Source organism: Rhinatrema bivittatum, chromosome 8 (assembly GCF_901001135.1).
Source record: "Rhinatrema bivittatum chromosome 8, aRhiBiv1.1, whole genome shotgun sequence".
Lineage (NCBI taxonomy): Eukaryota > Metazoa > Chordata > Amphibia > Gymnophiona > Rhinatrematidae > Rhinatrema > Rhinatrema bivittatum.
Window position 1 is genome coordinate 125337078 of NC_042622.1, and position 18546 is coordinate 125355623.

An 18546-nucleotide genomic window follows, 5' to 3' on the forward strand; every position below is an offset into this window, starting at 1 on the left:
GTACATTGATATTCCTCATTGTAAATTAAAGAGATGAAGTACAATCCCCGAAACTTAGAGTTTGGAATTAAATCATATTGGGAAAATTACCATCTGCATAAATCCCTTTGAGCAGCTTTGACTGCACATCTATATATATAATTTGAAGATCTAAATCCCTTGTCAGTCTACGAGCTGGAAAGTTATGTTCAATATTGGTTTAAAAATACTCAGCTAGTTGAAAACGTCATTCCCATCTGGACTCTTGTTTTGAAGTCAATGCACATTCATATAGAAATAATTTCAGAGAGAAGTTTATCCCTTGCCAGGTCTACAAAAAGTCTGTATCTCCACTTTCAAGACCATGACCTCTATTGCCTAAGATATTGAGTTTTAAATGGCCATGTGGGCATACATGTACACGCTTATGGTAGCCATTTTATAACATATGCACGTATGATTTAAAATCAGCTAAACACACATACATATGTGCCTAATTTTGTATGGATGTGCACTTGGGCACAAAAATGCCAGCTCTACCACGTAAGCGGGGGGATTTTTTAGATACAATGCGCTGATGCAATTACCAGTTTCTCCAGTCCATTCCCGGTTCGCCCAGGTAAAGGCTCCTGACTTCCTAACCCCCTAATTAACCTTCCTCCCTTTTACCTTATTAGCCCCAACATTTCAAACCCCGCTGACTAGCCCTGATTTTTTTATTTTAAAACTTATACATCATACATAGCAAAAGTAAAGTTGCGCATTAGGAGACCCCAGCGCGCGCTTGTGCACGTCAATATTTACTCGTACATTTCAAGTGACTTTCCCGCAGATCACTTCTTCACTCTTGCAGGAAGCACATCTTCACCATTAATTCCTGAATGGTGGTAGGGATAGCAGGACTCAGGACTAAGGCAGGGCTTCCAGGATACTGTGAGGGAGAAGATGCACAACTTGCAGCAGGAGCTAATGTAAATTCATGACACAATAGAGGCCCAGACTGCAGTGTGCAGGGAGATGCTGCAGAGAATTGCCCCCCCCCCCCCAGCAGCTTCAGCCCCCACCTGCTTCCACTGGATGCAGCCACCCTCAGGCTTTACAGAACCACTAGGCTGGATGGCCCCTCCCCTGGCTGAAACTCCACCTGCACCGTTGCAAGTTCCACCTATTCCTCCCCGATCACCCATCATGGTACTACTTCCTGTTATCCAATGAATATAAGTGCAAACAAGTCTTTGCTGGTCAAATTTCAATAATATAATTTTATTTATCAATACGGCAACTCCTCGTTAAACAACGCAGGTTTACATAGCAGTACCCCCGACACGGACCGTGTTTCGCCCGTCTGGCTGCCTTGGGGGGGCAAATTTTTCTACAACAAGGGTATCTGTAATCACAAAATGAGTATACTTAGTGACCAAACTATCACAGGGCAACAAAGGCAAACCAACCTTACATCAAGAAACAAGATTTAAACTAACATACCTTTGTAGATTGATTCAGTATTTCAGTACCGGAGCGCCTCAGATAAGTAACATACACCGCTATTTAAACCTACCATTTTGGCGCCAAAAATTCCCCAGAGATTGATGGGGACTTTTTAACCAATCACAGCACTAGAGAGCAATGACATATAAATTGTCAAAGAAAGTAACTCCACTCCAGTTCGGCATTTAAGCCGGCTGGGGAAACAGTGTCGAGAGTAAAAATCCATTTTTGTTCTTTTCTAATCAGAATGGTTGAGAGATCTCCTCCCCTCATCACAGGTGTAACAACATCAATTACAATAAATTGTAAATCTGATAGTGTGTGTGAGCTTTGTACCCAAACCATGTGGTCATTGTTCAATTTGTGAACATACCTCTACTGTGACAGAATTTACATATCCTACATCTAAGAAAATTTATAAACTTCATTTCAATATGGACTGGGACTCTTCTGGGGTAGTATATGTAATTAGTTGCCCGTGTGAAAAATTATACGTAGGCAAAACTTCTCGAAAAATTAAAACCCGTATTATTGAACATAAATCTGCCATTAAGACAGGTAAAGAGAAGGCCCCTCTAGTATCACATTGGGTACAAAGCTCACACACACTATCAGATTTACAATTTATTTAACTCTATGCAGGCTCCCCCTCTCCCCCCCCCCCCCCATGTAATAAAACATTTTCTCCAGTAATGCTGGTAGAATGCACAGAAGAAAGGTGTAGGTAAATCCTACGTTAGTGTGCGTTACTCTACTGCATTCCATGCCAGCAGACCCTCATTTCCATTAAATCCTTCCACTTGCATACTAAAGGCCTGACTTTAAAAGGGTTACGCGTGTAAATCCAGAGGATTTACACACGTAAAGCCTTTCACGCGTAAAGCCCCAGGACGCGTGTAAATCCCAGGGCTTGCAAAAAGGGAAGGGGAGGGGAATGAACGGGGCATGGGCGGGGTCAGGCTCCCGACACAGCAGCCATATATGCTGCTGTGCCAGGGATCACGCACCGGCAGTCGGCCAGCATGCGCAACTTACTTCAGCCCCAAGGCTGAAGTAAGTTTTGTGATAAAAAAAAGAAATCTTCAAAGAAATCATGAAAGGAAGGTAGGGTGGGGGGGTAGGAAATTTCCCTCTGAGGCCTGGGAGGGAACTGGGGAAGGCAGCGCGGCTCGGCGCGGGCTAGGCGCGCGCAAGGTGCACTATTGTGCACCCCCTTGCGCGCGCCGACCTCCGATTTTATAACACGCGCGTGCATGTTATAAAATCGGGCGTACATGTGTGCACGCCGGGTAGCACGCGCAAATGTACACCTTGCACACTCCTTTTAAAATCTACCCCTAAATGTAAAATTTACTAATGTGTGTATCGATAAATATTGCACGCATTAGGGCCCGAAGTCCTAATGCAAATTGAAAAATGACCCTGTAAGAGAGAAAATTTGAAATGCAGAGGAAGTAATCTATTCTACTGCACATTCCATGTCTGGAAGAATAGAATGTATAATATTTCCCCTGGGTGTATCTGCATCCAAGTGTCAGTAAAGATTAAGGGGCGGATTTTAAGAGCCCTGCTCGCCTAAATCCGCCCAAATCCGGGCGGATTTAGGCGAGCAGGGCCCTGCGCGCCGGTGAGCCTATTTTACATAGGCTCACCGGCGCGCGCAGACCCCGGGACTCGCGTAAGTCCCGGGGTTCTCCGAGGGGGGCGTGTCGGAGGCGGGCCCGGTCGTCGCGGCGTTTAGGGGGCGTGTCGGCAGCGTTTTGGGGGCGGGTCTGGGGGCGTGGTTACGGCCCGGGACGGTCCGGGGGCGTGGCCGCGCACTCCGTACCCGCCCCCAGGTCGCGTCCTGGCGTGCTAGCGGCCCGCTGGTGCGCGGGGATTTACGTCTCCCTCCGGGAGGCGTAAATCCCCCGACAAAGGTAAGGGGGGGGTTTAGACAGGGCCGGGGGGGTGGGTTAGGTAGAGGAAGGGAGGGGAAGGTGAGGGGAGGGTGTTAGAGGGTTCCCTCCGAGGCCGCTCCGATTTCGGAGCGGCCTTGGAGGGAACGGGGGTAGGCTGCGCGGCTCGGCGCGCGCCGGCTATACGTAATTGATAGCCTTGCGCGCGCCGATCCAGGATTTTAGCGGATACGCGCGGCTCCGCGTGTATCTACTAAAATCCCGCATACTTTTGTTTGCGCCTGGAGCGCCAACAAAAGTACGCCAACGCGCCTTGTTTGAAAATCTACCCCAAAGGGCCGGATTTTAAAAGGGTCATGCACGCCGGACCTATTTTAAAAAGGCCCGGCGACGCGCATAAAGCCCCGGGGTGCGTGTAAGTCCTGGAGCTTTACAAAAGGAGCGTGGAGGGGGCAGGGCCAGAGGCCTTCGACAGAGCAGCCATTGCCTCGGTGTTGGAGGATCGCGTGCTGGCAGGTGCAAAAGGTAAAATAAAAATTTGGGGGGGTTGGAGTAGGGCTAGGGGGAGGAAAGGTTAGGGAGAGGGGTGGAAAGGTCAGGTTAGGGGGGAGGGAACGGGGAAGGCAGCGTGTCTCGGTACGTGTAAGGTGCACAATTGTGCACCCCCTTGCTACTGACGGGGCCAGGTAGATATTCCAATCCCTTCCAATGCATAGATATTCAAACCCAACTGTCCCTATCCTATCAGTGAGGCCATGAAAAAACTCTGAATGCTCTGCATTGGGAACATACACATTGTCCAGCTTAATGGAGACTGAATGCAGTATACAATCCAAAATAATGTATCTCCCTTCTACATCTGCCAGCGAGCTGTGAACCACCAGGTGCAGATTTTTATGAATAAGAGTACAAACGTCTATGCTCCTTGAAATGTATGAAGAATAATAAATTTGACCCACCCAGATAGCTTTGAGCGTCTCATGTTTCTGCTCCATGAGATGCATTTCCTGCAGCAACAGGATATGGGTATCATTATGGTTAGCAAATTGAAGGATACACTTTTGCTTAATCAAGGATGAAATCCCTCTAACATTCAAGGAAATACATCATGTGATCATGTCTTACAAATAAATCATATAATTGAAATGTACAGTTTGGAGTTAAGTAAACCGTAACAGGTTTCCTATAAAAATAGCACACAACAAAAAGCAGCAGTTTGCCAAGTGTGTAATTAATGAAGTAAATAAAATTAGAAATTTCAGGTACTGGTATTTTAATAACTCACAATATGAACATGTAAGAAACTGTATGCCATTTGATCCACACCTCCTTCTGACTCTGTAACACCCTTGAAAGTAACAGCATCCTCTCACCCTGCCTAAAACCCCAGCTCTCCACTCCTAGCCAACTCTCCTCCCTATACCCCCTGACCCAAATACATTAATAACAGAACACCCCCTCCCACTTGCCAACTCCCAAACCTAATCTCCCAACCCTCCAGACCCTCCCGACCCTCCCCAAACTCCTCAAAACTCCCAAAATGACCTGAGACCTTGTAACCTCTCAGTGGGAACACAATCAGGACTGAAAAGGTAGGCTATAGACCATCTAAACCATTAACCCAACCTTCCCATCCCCCCAATCCACACCTAACCCAAACTGTCTATCTCGTGCGAATTACAACATTTTATTATCTGGACAACCCAGAAATATCCCAGAAACCAAACCAGGCATAGATATAAAACAGAGCAGTGATTTTAGAATTGGCTCCAATGGAGCTGGAAGCGACACAGTATAGTTCAGGGATGTGCAGGCAAAAAGTTTTCGTTGACTCGTTGATAAGTTTTCGTGGGGTGTCGATTTTGTTCAATATGGAGATATGGAGAATTCCATAAGTTGAGGGTCTGTCCATATGTTCACCAGTTCCCTAAATAAAAATTTAAACCCCTCACCCTCCTTAATCCCCCCCAAGACTTACCAAAACTCCCTGGTGGTCCAGCGGGGAGTTAGGAAGCCATCCCTGCACTCGTCTGCGATTTCCTCATGGTGCCGATAGCCTGTGTCACAGGGGCTGCCGTGCCATTGGTCAGCCCCTGTCACATGGTCACCAGCGCCATCTTCTGCTCCTGCCACGTGACAGGTAGGTCACGTGGCAGGAGGTCGCTCCCGGACCCCCGTTGGACCCAACCGGAACTTTTGGCCAGCTTGGGGTCCGGGAGCGGAGGCGCGGAGGAGCACGTGACATCGGCGTCACTCCGACGTGACGCCGACGTCACGTGCGCCTCCGCTCCCGGACCCCCGCTGGACCCAACCGGAACTTTTGGCCAAAAGTTCCGGTTGGGTCCAGCGGGGGTCTGGGAGCAGAGGCGCGGAGGAGCACGAACAAGAACAACAAACACAGCAAAAAGGAGCAAAGGCAGGACCACAATAGAAACAAGCAAAAGCAGGAAACAAGGGGGGGCAGGGTGGGAGCAGGTTACAGCAACATCGGGAGGAGCACAGGCACCTCCTGCAGGTCGTGGAACTCCATCCTGGGAACAAGGAGCAGATGGTCTGGGTGCAGGCGCCTCCTGCGGGTCGTGGGAACCATTCAGCTGGCGCCTCCAGCAGGTTGTAATCAGTGGCAGAAGCTGGCATCTCCAGCAGGTCGTGAGACGAAAACCAAGAAAAAAAATTCTGGGACCAAACATAAGTCTATCCCAAGCACAGCTCACCGAGCTCATGACCTTCGGATTCTGTTGCGAGCGCGTCTTCTGGCTGTGGTATGAACCGAGGGCTTGGGGACCCTCGGGTTCCGTTACGAGCGCGAGGAGCGCGGTCGCCTCTAAAGCAGGTGTAGTGAGCCCTTTAACTGAGGAGAAGTGCTGCGGGCCGGCCCCTAGGGAGAGGGCGTGGCCCGAACCAGGAAGTCCAAGCAAAGCCAAGCAAGCCACAGGCAGGCCCCAAGAACATCGAGGCCTCCTAGGCCCTGGAGCAAATCCTGGATAGTACGCAGGCGAGGCCCTGGCTTCGGAGCGGCCTCCAGAGAAATGGTGAGATACCACCTGTGGCGCAGCAACAGGAGGGATCGTAACAGCAAGAGTGCGCGGCTGATGCAGACTGGATGAGCTAGACCAGAACCAGAAGCTCCGGAGACCTCTGGAATGTAACAGTTCAGAGAGGTCCTCCGGATGAGACAGGCAGCGCCTGCAGGTCTAGCCACATGGAAGCTGCGGTTGTTATCCAAGTATGTAGGCCCAATAGTCACCGGGGGCCAGAAGAGAGTGTCCGAGTGAAGCGCAAGGGTCAAAGCCAGAGTATCAGTCCAAGAGAGGTCAGCCAAAGTGGGGGTCATATACCAGAGTCAGTTCATGTGTAGTCGTGGCAAGCGAGGGTCTGTTCCAGGCGGGGAATAGTAGAGTAGTCAGGCAGGCAATGGTCAGTTCCAGGCAGCAGGCAAGAGAATGGTCAGGCAGGCAGAGGTCAGTACCAAGAAGTCAGCCTGGAAAGGTACTACCTGGGAAGGACACAGGAACAGGGAGACGCTGGAACAGGAGACACTGGAACAGGAGAAACTGGAACATGAAGGCAAACTCACTACACCAACGGTGTCGACCCGATTGCCAAGGCGAATATCAGTAATCTGAGCCCTGCTTATATGCATGGCTTAGGTGACGTCATCGGGGTGCGCCGAGATGAGTTTCCCACGTTAGATCCTTTAAATGTTCGGGAGTTCCGCATGCGCTAGTGGGCGGGGCCGATGCCGTGGAGGACGCCGAACCCCGACACGAGGAGCGCAGCGAGAGGGAAGGCCCCGATGGGCCTGCAGATGCCCGGAGGTGCCGTGGACATGCAGCGCTTGTGGAGACTGCGAGTGAGTAGCTGGTAGATGGCCGCGCCAGGTGATCAGGCCCGGTCGCGGCACCAACGTGGCCGGGAAGAGCAACAATTGTTACTGCAATTCTTTACAATGAACTGTTATAGTGGTGCCCCGGACTCATTGCAATGCCTTGCCTGCTAGCAGAAAACCAGGAGAAATAAAAATAAAGTCAGAAGAATCTATTTTTGTGTTTACTAACAGCAGGAATGAGTAATCCTCTGAGTCTTTCTGACATCCTGGGGAGTCCTGGGGTCTGCCTGTGGAGGTTGTCTGATCTGCTGAAGGAATGGGAGTTCGTAAGACTCAACAGGGAAATGTCTCAACCTATCAAAGAAGAGAAACAACAAACAAAGCTCTCTCTGAAGTTTCCCAGGTTGAGGGAAGGGTTGGATAACAGTTCTTGAGAAAGACAAGAGAGGGAGATGAGAAGAGAGGAAAGGGGGTCTGTGTCTTTGGATTGCTGAAGGAAAGAGAAAAAGGACAGAGAGGACTGCAGCTGTGCGGAGTCAAGCTGCAGTGAGAAATCTTTACAATCCCAGGGCCGCTTTTACCTAGAGGCAAAAGGGGCAGTTGCCCTGAACTCAGCATAACAAGGGGCTCATAGATCTCCAACAGGAAAACCCACAACACAATGAGATGACATGCTGGCAGATTTCCCACTCTCCGCCAGTAATAGCAAGGCTCTGCGGCAGTGGTGCAGAGCAATAACGTGGTGGTGGGTTTTCCCACTCCTCATCAGCAATAGCAGGGTCCCGCGGCCAAGGCACAGAGCAATGTCATGCTGGCAGGGTTCCCACTCCCCACCTGCAATAGGAAGATGTGTGACAGAAGAAGAGGCCTTGCTAGTCTGCCAGTATTTCCCCTGCAGCCAGCGGCTGACGCTGAGGGAGAAATCCAAGACGTGTGTGAGTAAGAGACTGCCTATGTGTATGAGAGTGAGAGACTATATATGAGAGTGAGAGACTGCCTTTGTGTGTGAGAGACTGTGTGAGAATGAGAGACTGTCTGTGCATTTGTGTGAGAGAAAGAGAGTGCCTGTATGTGTGAAAGAGGGTGCCTGTCTGCATTTCTTTATGTACCTGTGAGAATGTCTGCTGGCATGTGTGTGTGTGTGTGTATGTGAGGGAGTGCCTGCCTGCATGTGTGATGTGTGTGTGAGAGTATCTGCTTGCATGTGTGTAGTAATGCCTGTGTGCATGTGTATGTGAGAGTGCTTGTATGAGTGCATGTGTATGAGTTCCTGCCTGCATGTGTTTGTATGAGCAAGACTGCTTGCCTGCGTATATGTGTGTGTGTGTGTGTGTGTGTGTGTATGAGAGTGCCTGCATGCATGTATGTATATGTATGTATTTGAGAGAAAGAGAAAGTGTCTGCCTGCTTGCATTTGTGTGACTGTGTAAGAGAGATTAAAGTTTATGCACTCTCCTCCAATCTATGGCAATTGCAGGGTGACTGGAAATCTAAAGTTTCCAGGTATGGAGCATGGGGGATATTTTTTTAAATCCTTATTAGTTTAATTATTGGATGTGATGTGTCTGCTGTTTTGAAATATTTTAATGGTGGTTGGTAATTTTTTAAATATTATGTGTTTTTAATTATTGGATGTTGCTCTCTTCAGCAGATTTGACATTCTTTTTCTTGCTATGGTTGATGTTTTATATTTCTTGATTGTATTTAATGTTTGCACTGCATAGAGAGACTGACGTCTTGTGATTTCCTGTTCAGTTTATGTCTGCACATTTCCATTTATATTTTATGGTCTCTTTATTCTGTGATAGTCGTCCATGTTATGCATGCGTGACTGAAGTCAGGTTTTTAGTGACTGGCATATGTCAACTTTGGGAATGTGCAGGTCTTATATTTGTATGAAATGTATTTCTGATTTTTGAATGATATGTTGTAATCCACAGCGCAGAAAATCTTCTATATGAGGAATATAAATACTTTTAATAAATAATAAATACATTTTGTATTTTGATCAGTATAGGAGGACATGAATTTCTGTTTTTCTTTCTCTAGTGTTGCGCTGCATGAGTCTGGCATCTCAGGGCCTGCATGTTCCTGTTTCTAGTTTGTGGTCCCTTTTTCTATTATAGGTAAGGGTCTTCTGCATGTGTGACAAATGGGAGCGATTATTCTGCATGTAGTTTCTGTGTAAGGATCTTTATAGTAGGCTGAATTGTTCTGCTTTATTTAATTAATTAATTACTTTATTTATTTATTTCCATTTATTAATCGCCTGATTGCCAAGGCTCCAGGCCATTTACAATTTCAACATTCATAATAAAAGACACACAGGACAAAAACATAAAACTCATAAAAACAACTTTTATTTATTTATAAAATTTATGAATCACTTTCCAGGTTTTACAGTAAAACCTTCCAAAGCGATGAACAGTAAAATGAAAAAACAGAAATAATACAAAAATAAAATAGGATACCCCAATTATACAATAAAAGAGCTAAAAATAAGAGTATTAGAACCAAGTGTAATATTTGCAGTGCTGTCTTTTCATAGGTAGGGTTACAATTTGGGTCCTTGGACTTAGTGTTATGATGGTATGGTAGGATTTCTATATGGCTTCCAAGTGTCTCTTGTGCAGTTTTGTTATTTCATAAGTGTCTGACAATGGAGGGATATTGTGTTGCTGTTGCAAGGTGACAGCATTATGTGGATATGTATTTTGCACGGTGAAGAGGAAGTATACTAGTTTTGCTTTGCACTCATTGTTGGGTGGGAATTGTGGGAACTGAATTGAGGGGCGGAGGTAATTATTCTACCCTGTATTCCATGTCTTGCATAGAATGGAAGTGCTCACTTTTGACAGCAGAAAACATCACAAAATGCAACACTTTGGGGTAGATTTTCAAAAAGCGCGATTTGGCGTACTTTTGTTGGCGCATCAGGTGCCAACAAAAGTACGCTGGATTTTAGTAGATACGCGCGTAGCCGCGCGCGCAAGGCTACCGATTCTGTATAGCCGGCGCGCGCCGAGCCGCGCAGCCTACCTCCATTCCCTCCGAGGCCGCTCCGAAATCGGAGCGGCCTCAGAGGGAACTTTCTTTTGCCCTCCCCTCACCTTCTCCTCCCTTCCCCTACCTAACCCACCCCCCGGCCCTGTCTAAACCCCCCCTTACCTTTGTCAGGGGATTTACACCTCCTGGAGGGAGACGTAAATCCCTGCGCGCCAGCGGGCCGCTAGCACGCCGGGACGCGACCTGGGGGCGGGTCCGGAGGCCGCGGCCACGTCCCCGGACTGCCCCGGGCCGTAACCACGCCCCCGGACCCGCCCCCGAAACGCTACGTCCCGCCCTGAAAACGCCGCGCGGATCGGGCCCGCCCCCCGACACGCCCCCCTCGGAAAACCCCTGGGACTTACGCGAGTCCTGGGGCTCTGCGCGCGCCGGTAGGCCTATGTAAAATAGGCGCACCGGCGCGCAGGGCCCTGCTCGCGTAAATCCGGGCGGATTTACGCGAGCAGGGCTCTTAAATCCGCCCCTTTATGTATTAATACTCTTTTGCAAGTAATCCTCCATGCATGTAAAGCATTGCATTAGAATACATTGTGTAGCAGTATAATGCTTCTCTGTTGCTTACATGGAGGTGGGGGTCAATCTGGGAAAAACACAAGGGGGCCCATGCAGAAAAGTTTGCCTAGGGCCCCATAAATGGTTAAAGCAACCCTGCACAAGCCAACAGCACGAAGGTGACTGTGTGCCCAAAGAGAAGGAGTTCATTGGGACTTCACCCTACCAGGAGCTGAGAGGCCAGACACATCCATCTTCTGGCCTAAGCTAAGGAAAATCACTGTGCCCCAGAGCTACACCCAAAAAGAGGAGAGGAGGGGGGACTTCCTTGTTTTTATCTATTTTGTCACAAGTATCAAAATAATTAAAGCCAAGCCAGTCTGGTGAATATTACTGACCATTACTAGGCAGACTGGGGACTGCGTCCTGGTGCCTTGGACTGTGCTATCAAGGTTATTCCTTCTACAAATTTGTTCCTATTGGGTCAAGCTAAAGTTGAAGTTCTTCATTTAAAAGGAATAACTTGCCATCCTCCATCCCCGTCTGTTGTGATATACACCTGCAGAAGAAATATATACAACCCAGGCCCCAGCATTTCATGTGTACACTAACCAGGACTGGGGATTTTTTTTTTCTTTTTTGGAGTGTTTTAGGACTCCTGAGTACTCAGGTTTATAGTTATAGAAAAAGTGATTTGTGAACCATTGCTGTTTCATTGCCTAAGTTTATGCATGAGTAGTCCCAGACTACCTGCAGTGCTGCACAGTGTTGTTTGTTTTTTTTTTCTGGGCGCCCAGTATCTAAGCTCAAGTTTCAGAGTCTATATAAATTGTTTTATTTTTCTTGTGCAACTATATTTGGTTCCGTTCATTGTTATATTGGTGATTTTTCTTCCATGCTATTTTCACTATTGTGTATTTTCCTTTAACCTGTGTTTTACATATTCCCTTTCCACCCCCACTGTCTCCCTTTATTATTAACTGAATGCTTGTTAACAGTAAATATCTTAGAAAGTTACAACATCAGGGTAGTGAGATCTTCCTGCTATATCCTGATCCTAGGAATAGGGTGCAAAGGAAGGGGCAGTGGACTTAGGGGCACAACCACCACCTTTTATACCCACAGGGAAAGGTGGGGTTCTTTTGTGCAGATTCCTCTCCCTTGGCAGCCTGGTACCTGTGAAACCTGAGGGGGGTGCTATATATATTTTTTTTAATTAAAATGTTTTAGTATACAGTATACAGTATATATATATATATATATATATATATATATATATATATCTACCTTATAAATGGCCTGTGACCGACGGCCCGCAAATGCGCAGTAGAGACCAGCTCTACCGCGCATGTGCGGGCGAGCACGTCGCTCTGAGGCAGCTCCAGAAAGAAAAAAAAATGGCGGCGTCCAGTGGCAGCAGCGGCGGTACCGGCAGCGGGCGGCGACGGTGGTAGCGGGCGGTAGCGAGGGAGGGAGAAGAGAGAGAGAGGGAGGGACGGACTGAGTGGGAGGGAGGGACGGAGAGAGAGAGTGGGAGGGAGTGACTGAGTGAGAGGGAGGGATTGAGTGAGGGGGAGGGAGTGGGACTGAGTGAGAGGGAGAGGGGGGACTGAGGGAGGGAGTGGGACTGGGAGAGAGAGGGAGGGAGTGGGACTGAGGGAGAGTGAGTGGGACTGAGTGAGAGGGAGGGGGGAGGGAGTGACTGAGTGGGAGGGAGGGATTGAGTGAGGGGGAGGGACTGAGGGAGGGAGTGGGACTGAGGGAGAGGACGGAGGGAGTAGGGACTGAGTGAGAGTGAGTGGGACTGAGTGAGTGAGAGGGAGGGAGAGAGGGGTGAGGGAGTGAGTGAGACTGAGTGGGAGGGAGGGACTGAGTGATAGGAGAGGGAGGGTGGGGAGGAGTGGGTGAGGGAGGGGGTGGTGAAGAGTGAGGGGAGAGAGAAAGAGGGGGAGGTGAGAGACAGAGGGATGTAGCCCGTTTTAACGGGCTTAACGGCTTGTATATATACATAGTAACATAGCAATGACAGCAGATAAAGACCAAATGGTCCATCCAGACTGGCCAGCAAGTGGCTTATGGTAGTAATTGCCTCATCATGTAGGTCATGTAGGTTATTCCCATGTGATCTGTTAAAGGTAGTAACTGCCGCTCCATACAGGTTAACCCCATGCATTCTGTTAAAAGAAGCAATTACTGTGCTGTGCAGATTACCCCCATGTGTTCTGTTAATGGAAGTAACTGCCATGCCATGCAGGTTACCTCCATCAGGGAGCTCTTTTAGTACCATGCATTTTATAAAGACAAATAGAAACTTAAATTGCCAAGTTCAAGCAGACTTGTCCTTCTCTTTGTCAATATCGTATAATGTGATGGACTTGTACTGTTGGAATGTCAAAGAATTACAAAATAGTGATAGCTGCACTTAGCCTCTTTTCTCAGATCACACCCTGAAACACGCAAAGGGGCAATTTCAGGTGCTGCAGAGTGAGGAAAAACCAGCTGCATCTCTGCTTCAGGATTCTCCAGCAGGGGGACATTGAAAGCTGTAAGATTTGAGGGGATCTCTATACAGTGGGTGTAGTTCCAAAAAAATATATACTTCTACCGAAGACAAAAATTAAAAAGTTTCAGTAGTATACAAACAGGAGAAAATACAGTCTGTATAGTTTCAAGACTGTGGCACATAAATAATGATTCTCATGTCCCTTGAGTAGCAATTGCAGGAAACTGGGATTGTTGGAAACATGGACAATTGGACTGAGGTGAAGTTGGTGCATCCTGCAGGGAGGAGCCCTGCAGAACCCTATCCTGGGCAGGTGGAGTTGGATGAGGCAGAGACCCAACTAGAACTTTGCATATACCAGCCCATGTTTCCTGGAATTTGAGCCCTTGGGTGCCAGAGCTGGCAGGTTTTAAGTGGGGCCTCTGCTGATGGTCGGAAGGTCCGTAAAGATAGCGAGGTAGAAGGCGAATCAAGAAGAAGGCTGGGGTCAGTGACAAGCAGTGTTCAAGAAAGTCCAGGAGTGAGGCAGTGCTCAGTAGCAGGCGGTGTTCGAGAAGATCCAGAAGTTGGGCAGTGGTCAGTGGCAGGCAGCATTCAGGGAAGTCCAGAATTCAGGCCAAGGTCAAAACCGGGTGTCCGTCCATAGGGCAGGCAGGACAGAGAGGGAGGGAAGGAAGGCAAGGAGCAACACGGGAGGCAAGGTACACTGAAGAACTGAAGGGAATACCATGGAGACTGACAGACAAGATGAGGACCACAGGAACTGGAGAATGAGGATACTGGACTGAAGAACAAGGAGCTGGAACTAAAGAATAAGACATTGGAACTGAAGACTGAGACACTGAAATGCTGGAACCGAAGACAGGGAATGCTGAAAACATGCACTACTCACAAGTAGGAAGACCTATTGCCGAGGCACTGGAAGAGCATCCGCAGAGACCTTTTATAAGCCAGGAATATGATGTCATCAAAGGGTTCCCTCTTGTCTTTCCCACCCCCTTCCCTTTAAATTAGAGGACGTAGGCATGTGCGTGCCCTAGGGGGAGCAGGGGTCCAGCAGAGTCGCTGACATCTTGCCGGCATAGGCGTCCTTCTGCGCTGAAGTGCGGCCTCCCACCACGCTGGAGAGAAGTGGCCTGGAAGCATTGGGGAGCATTGCAGGAGGCCTTGTCCAAGGGGTAAATGCAGCAGTCCGCGGGAGGGGCCTGTGGTCCGCCAAACACAACAGGGACCTCTTCTTGCTCCATTTGATTTTCTTTGTTCCAAAAACTCCTTTTGGAAACTATAAGGTCCTCTTATCTCACTTGAACAAGAAGAAATAACTGGCTGGTACAGCAGAATTCTGCACAGGTCTCCAGTGCCTGGCGACTGAGAAAAAAACCCTTCTTGAACACTGACTACAAGCTGGATTCCTCCTGGAATCCATTTAATTTTACATTTACATTTATTGAGATTTATGGATCGCCTAACACTACAGGCCTAGGCGATGAACAGAAATGCATTCTTAAAATTGTTCTCCCTTAAAGGGCCAAAGGCCTTACTTATTAATTGTATCTTTCTTTGCTAAAGTTATGTTACAGAGATTGTAAGGATTACATTAATTCACCCTGGGGCTGCACTGATAAGGCAAGCTTATTTCTGCTGTTGCTATTCAATTGGTCAACACGTACATCAGACCCAGTTTGATTCACATTATTCACAGAGATATGTCTAGCTTTGAGTGAACACTCTAACTTTTTTTTTTACCCAGTTTAGAGATACTCCCTAACTATGGGGGTCATTTATCAAAATGCGCTAAGGCATTTTCGCATGCATTAAGGGCTTATCGCATGCGAAAAGCCCCATTAATGCATGCGATAAGCCCTTACCGCATGCGAAAACGTCTTTAACGCATGCGGCAGCACCATATCGTATGGTGCGATGCAAATTCAAAAAAGAGGAGGAGTTAGGGGAGGGCTTACCAGTTTGTGAAGTCCTATTGCATGGACTTAATGCTGATTTTAGCTACACCTTTTTCAGTAGTGTTAAGCTGTGCAATAGCTTGTGTTATGGGGCAGTAAGGTGTTAGTGCATTTCATGATGCCTCCTGAAAGGCCTGTTTCAGTAGGTTTGAAGCTCCTGGAGTACCAGCCTAGCCATGAGAGAGAGAGAGAGACTAGCCATAATGTCCTCTCCCTAGATAGGTATTTGTATCCCTATGGGAGGCCCACCTAATAATTCGAGGTAAAGTTTATGTATTAGTGTGTTCAGACCTGGGAGCTCCGCAGTCCTTTGTCTTCCTTCTTCAGCACTTTAATGCCAGATGACAGGCATCCGCTAGGGTTGTGCTGGAGATAATTAACTGCAGCGTATTCACCCCATTGGGCGGCACCATTTTGATGTACGGCAATGCCATACAGTACCGTATATCAAAGTGGCGGCATCCACTTGGGTAAATATGCCGTGGTTAATTAACTCCAGCGCATCCCCAGCAGCCACCTATCATGTGGCATTGAAAAGCCGAAGAAGGAAGATGATGGAGCATGGAGCTCCCAGGCCTGTACCTGACCCAGGGCTGTGCCCCAAGTATCGGGACCCGGCCTTCGGATCAGGTCGTGGCATTAGGCCTGGGTCTAGGCTGAGGCCCTGGTGTCAGGACCGGGTCTCCGGACTGGACCTCGGAATCTTGCCTGGGTTTGGACTCTGGCCTAGGCTGAGGCATTGGTGTACGCAAGTCTGAGGCTTCAGCTTAGTCGCCGCCGGCAGATCCCCACCAGAATGAGTAAGTGGGGGCCGGGGATCCTGGCCCCAGTATTTTTCTGGGGTGGTGGGAGGGTGGCCTAGTTTTCATTTTTGGGCTGTTTTTTTTTTTAATTGCTTGATTCATTTTTTTTCACACGAATGAAACGAAGCAAGCAATCCATGAACCAAAATTTGTGGGGAAAAAAAATCCCAAAAACAAACCAAACTACGAAAATGACTTTTTTTCCCCTGCACATCCCTAACAGCTAACACCGTCAAAGAACCTGGTATGCTTAACAATACATGTCATACTATAAGAGGTCAGTTTGGGGAGAGTGAGTAACATCATTTTATATCTCCCTTATGACCATCACTCTGCTGGATACTCTGATGTTTGGCTTGAGAAAGGGAGCATGTTTAACTTGCATTACCTGAACACTGTTTTGTAGCATAATAAATAAGATTTATCTAGAGCAGGTCTCTCAGATTAAAAACAAAGGAATAAAAATCAATTTTTTTTTAGAAGTTGGCAGGCACTGCCTAGAAAGGAATATGACACTTGGGCTGCTGTGACTGTCAGCACTGCATGTGCTGAACATGAACAGTGGGTGTGCATCCTGTTTACCGTGGTACTGTCCAGCTGGTTTTTTATATGCTAATACAGCATCGAGACAGAATACTGCAAATGTGCAGCCCATTTAGTATAAGAAGCAATACAATTTGTCAAAATGAATACTAGACTGATGTCTTGCTCTGTGGTTTAGCACTTTAATCTTTGATTTAGGGGAGACTTATGCTGTAAATTAAATGCTATTTTATTTTATTTTTGTATATTTATTATGATATTATGAAATTGTTTTATTGTGTTATTTATGATTGTTAGGTTTATTTCATATTGTACCTGCTTTAGATGCGTTGCGCAATTGGAGTGGGCTCTAAATGTGTCAAAGAAATAAATGTTTCTACCCCAGTTATACATGGGTGAGTAGTGATTTACCCAGGTAAATCAGCTGTCTGAATATCGCCTTCCGTGGAATGGCTAAAAATACATGTTGGCTTCCACGGTATGCATATCTTTAGCTGTGAGAAAAAGGCATGTTTAGATCAGGGGAGGAAAACAGCATGTCTACATACAGAGGGCAATTTTCAAAGCCACTTACACTATTAAATAGTGATTTACCAGGGTGAAAGGTCTGTCTGAAAATTGCCTACCCAACTAAAAGTATACATGGGATGCCTCAACTTACATTACTTTTAGCTGTCTTGGAAAGGAGGCATCCCCAGGAGCATGTTTAGGTCAGGGGAGGAAAATAATGCACATAAATTGCATATTTTCATATTTATGCGCATTATTTTCCATAAAAAATATAACAAAAGAGCAGGTGCAAATTTTGATGGATGCTTTGCACCCACGGCAATTTTCAATGAGAAAGTACATGCATATTTTTATTTTGAAAGTTGGTGCAAAGGCTGCAGGTAAAAATTACTCAGACTTTGCAGCAATGTGAGAAGTTTGAAAAGTAGCCCCTTGTATATGTGAGCTATTTTCCACCCTCTTCTTCCTGCTTGTTATAATTAGTGAGGTTTGGGTGGACCCTTGGACACTGTGGCAGCTGACCACGCCCACGGGGGGAAGTCCCGTGAGGGACCACAGGTCAGGCTCAGCTCTGGACACACAAACACAGAGATTGATCTTTTATTAGACAATGTGGTGAAGCCACCAGAGGTGGCAGTAGTGAGCAGCAGAAGTAGCCCGGCTGGGCTAGTATCCCACAGGCACTAGAACAGCGACTCTTCTGGTAGCAGTGCTGTAGTGGAAAGAACTGAGAATAATGAGTACAGTGGAATATGCACAAAGCCCCAGTATGGAGAACCTCAGGATGGGGAGAACAGGCCCTCGAGGAGCGAGTACCTGATCCCTGAGAGCTGATAGGCTTGAAGGTAATGTACTCACACAGCGGTTCCACATAGGAGATGGCACTAGGGCTGGAACGGAGGCAGGCCCTCGAGGAGCGAGTACCTGGTTCCAGAGAACAGCTCTGAGGTGAAGATGGTAGTACTCACTGGTGTTGAGATAGCGAATTCTTCCAGGCAGAGAGAAGGTAGGAGCAGGCAGCAAGTCAGGGAACATGGGCCTCGAGGAGAGAGTACTGGTTCAGATAGCAACCTGAAAGCAAGTGAGGCCCCGAGGAGTGGGTACCCGTTGGCGTTCTAAGAGTCCCAATGGAAAATTGTAGAGGCAGAGTAGCTGGGTACGGAGAGTGAATTCCATCCGTAAGATTCCCCCCTTGCTAACAAAGGCTAGCAAACATCGTAGGCTTTAAATATCCAGGCAGCATGATGTCATCACAGGGGGACGCCCCTGAGGTTTGCGCCCTAAGGTACCAGCGGAGCATAGCGGGAGGCAGCCCCCAAGCCGGTCCAGGGACGCCGGAGAGGACGGCAGGCAGATGCCGTGGCAGCCAGGCGTCCATCCATAGCGAGAGGAGGTGCAAAGAAAGAAAGGTAGGCGGAGTGAAGCCGTCGGGAATGGACGGTTGCAACACTGCTCATAAGGGCTAAAAGGCTTT

At 47.7% G+C, this 18546-nt stretch overlaps 1 protein-coding gene across 2 annotated transcripts in view; it reads left to right on the top strand.

Moving 5' to 3' along the window:
• Nucleotides 1-18546, top strand: part of ASTN2 (astrotactin 2) — a 1130819-nt gene that overhangs the window by 13762 nt on the left and 1098511 nt on the right. The window lies entirely within an intron of this gene.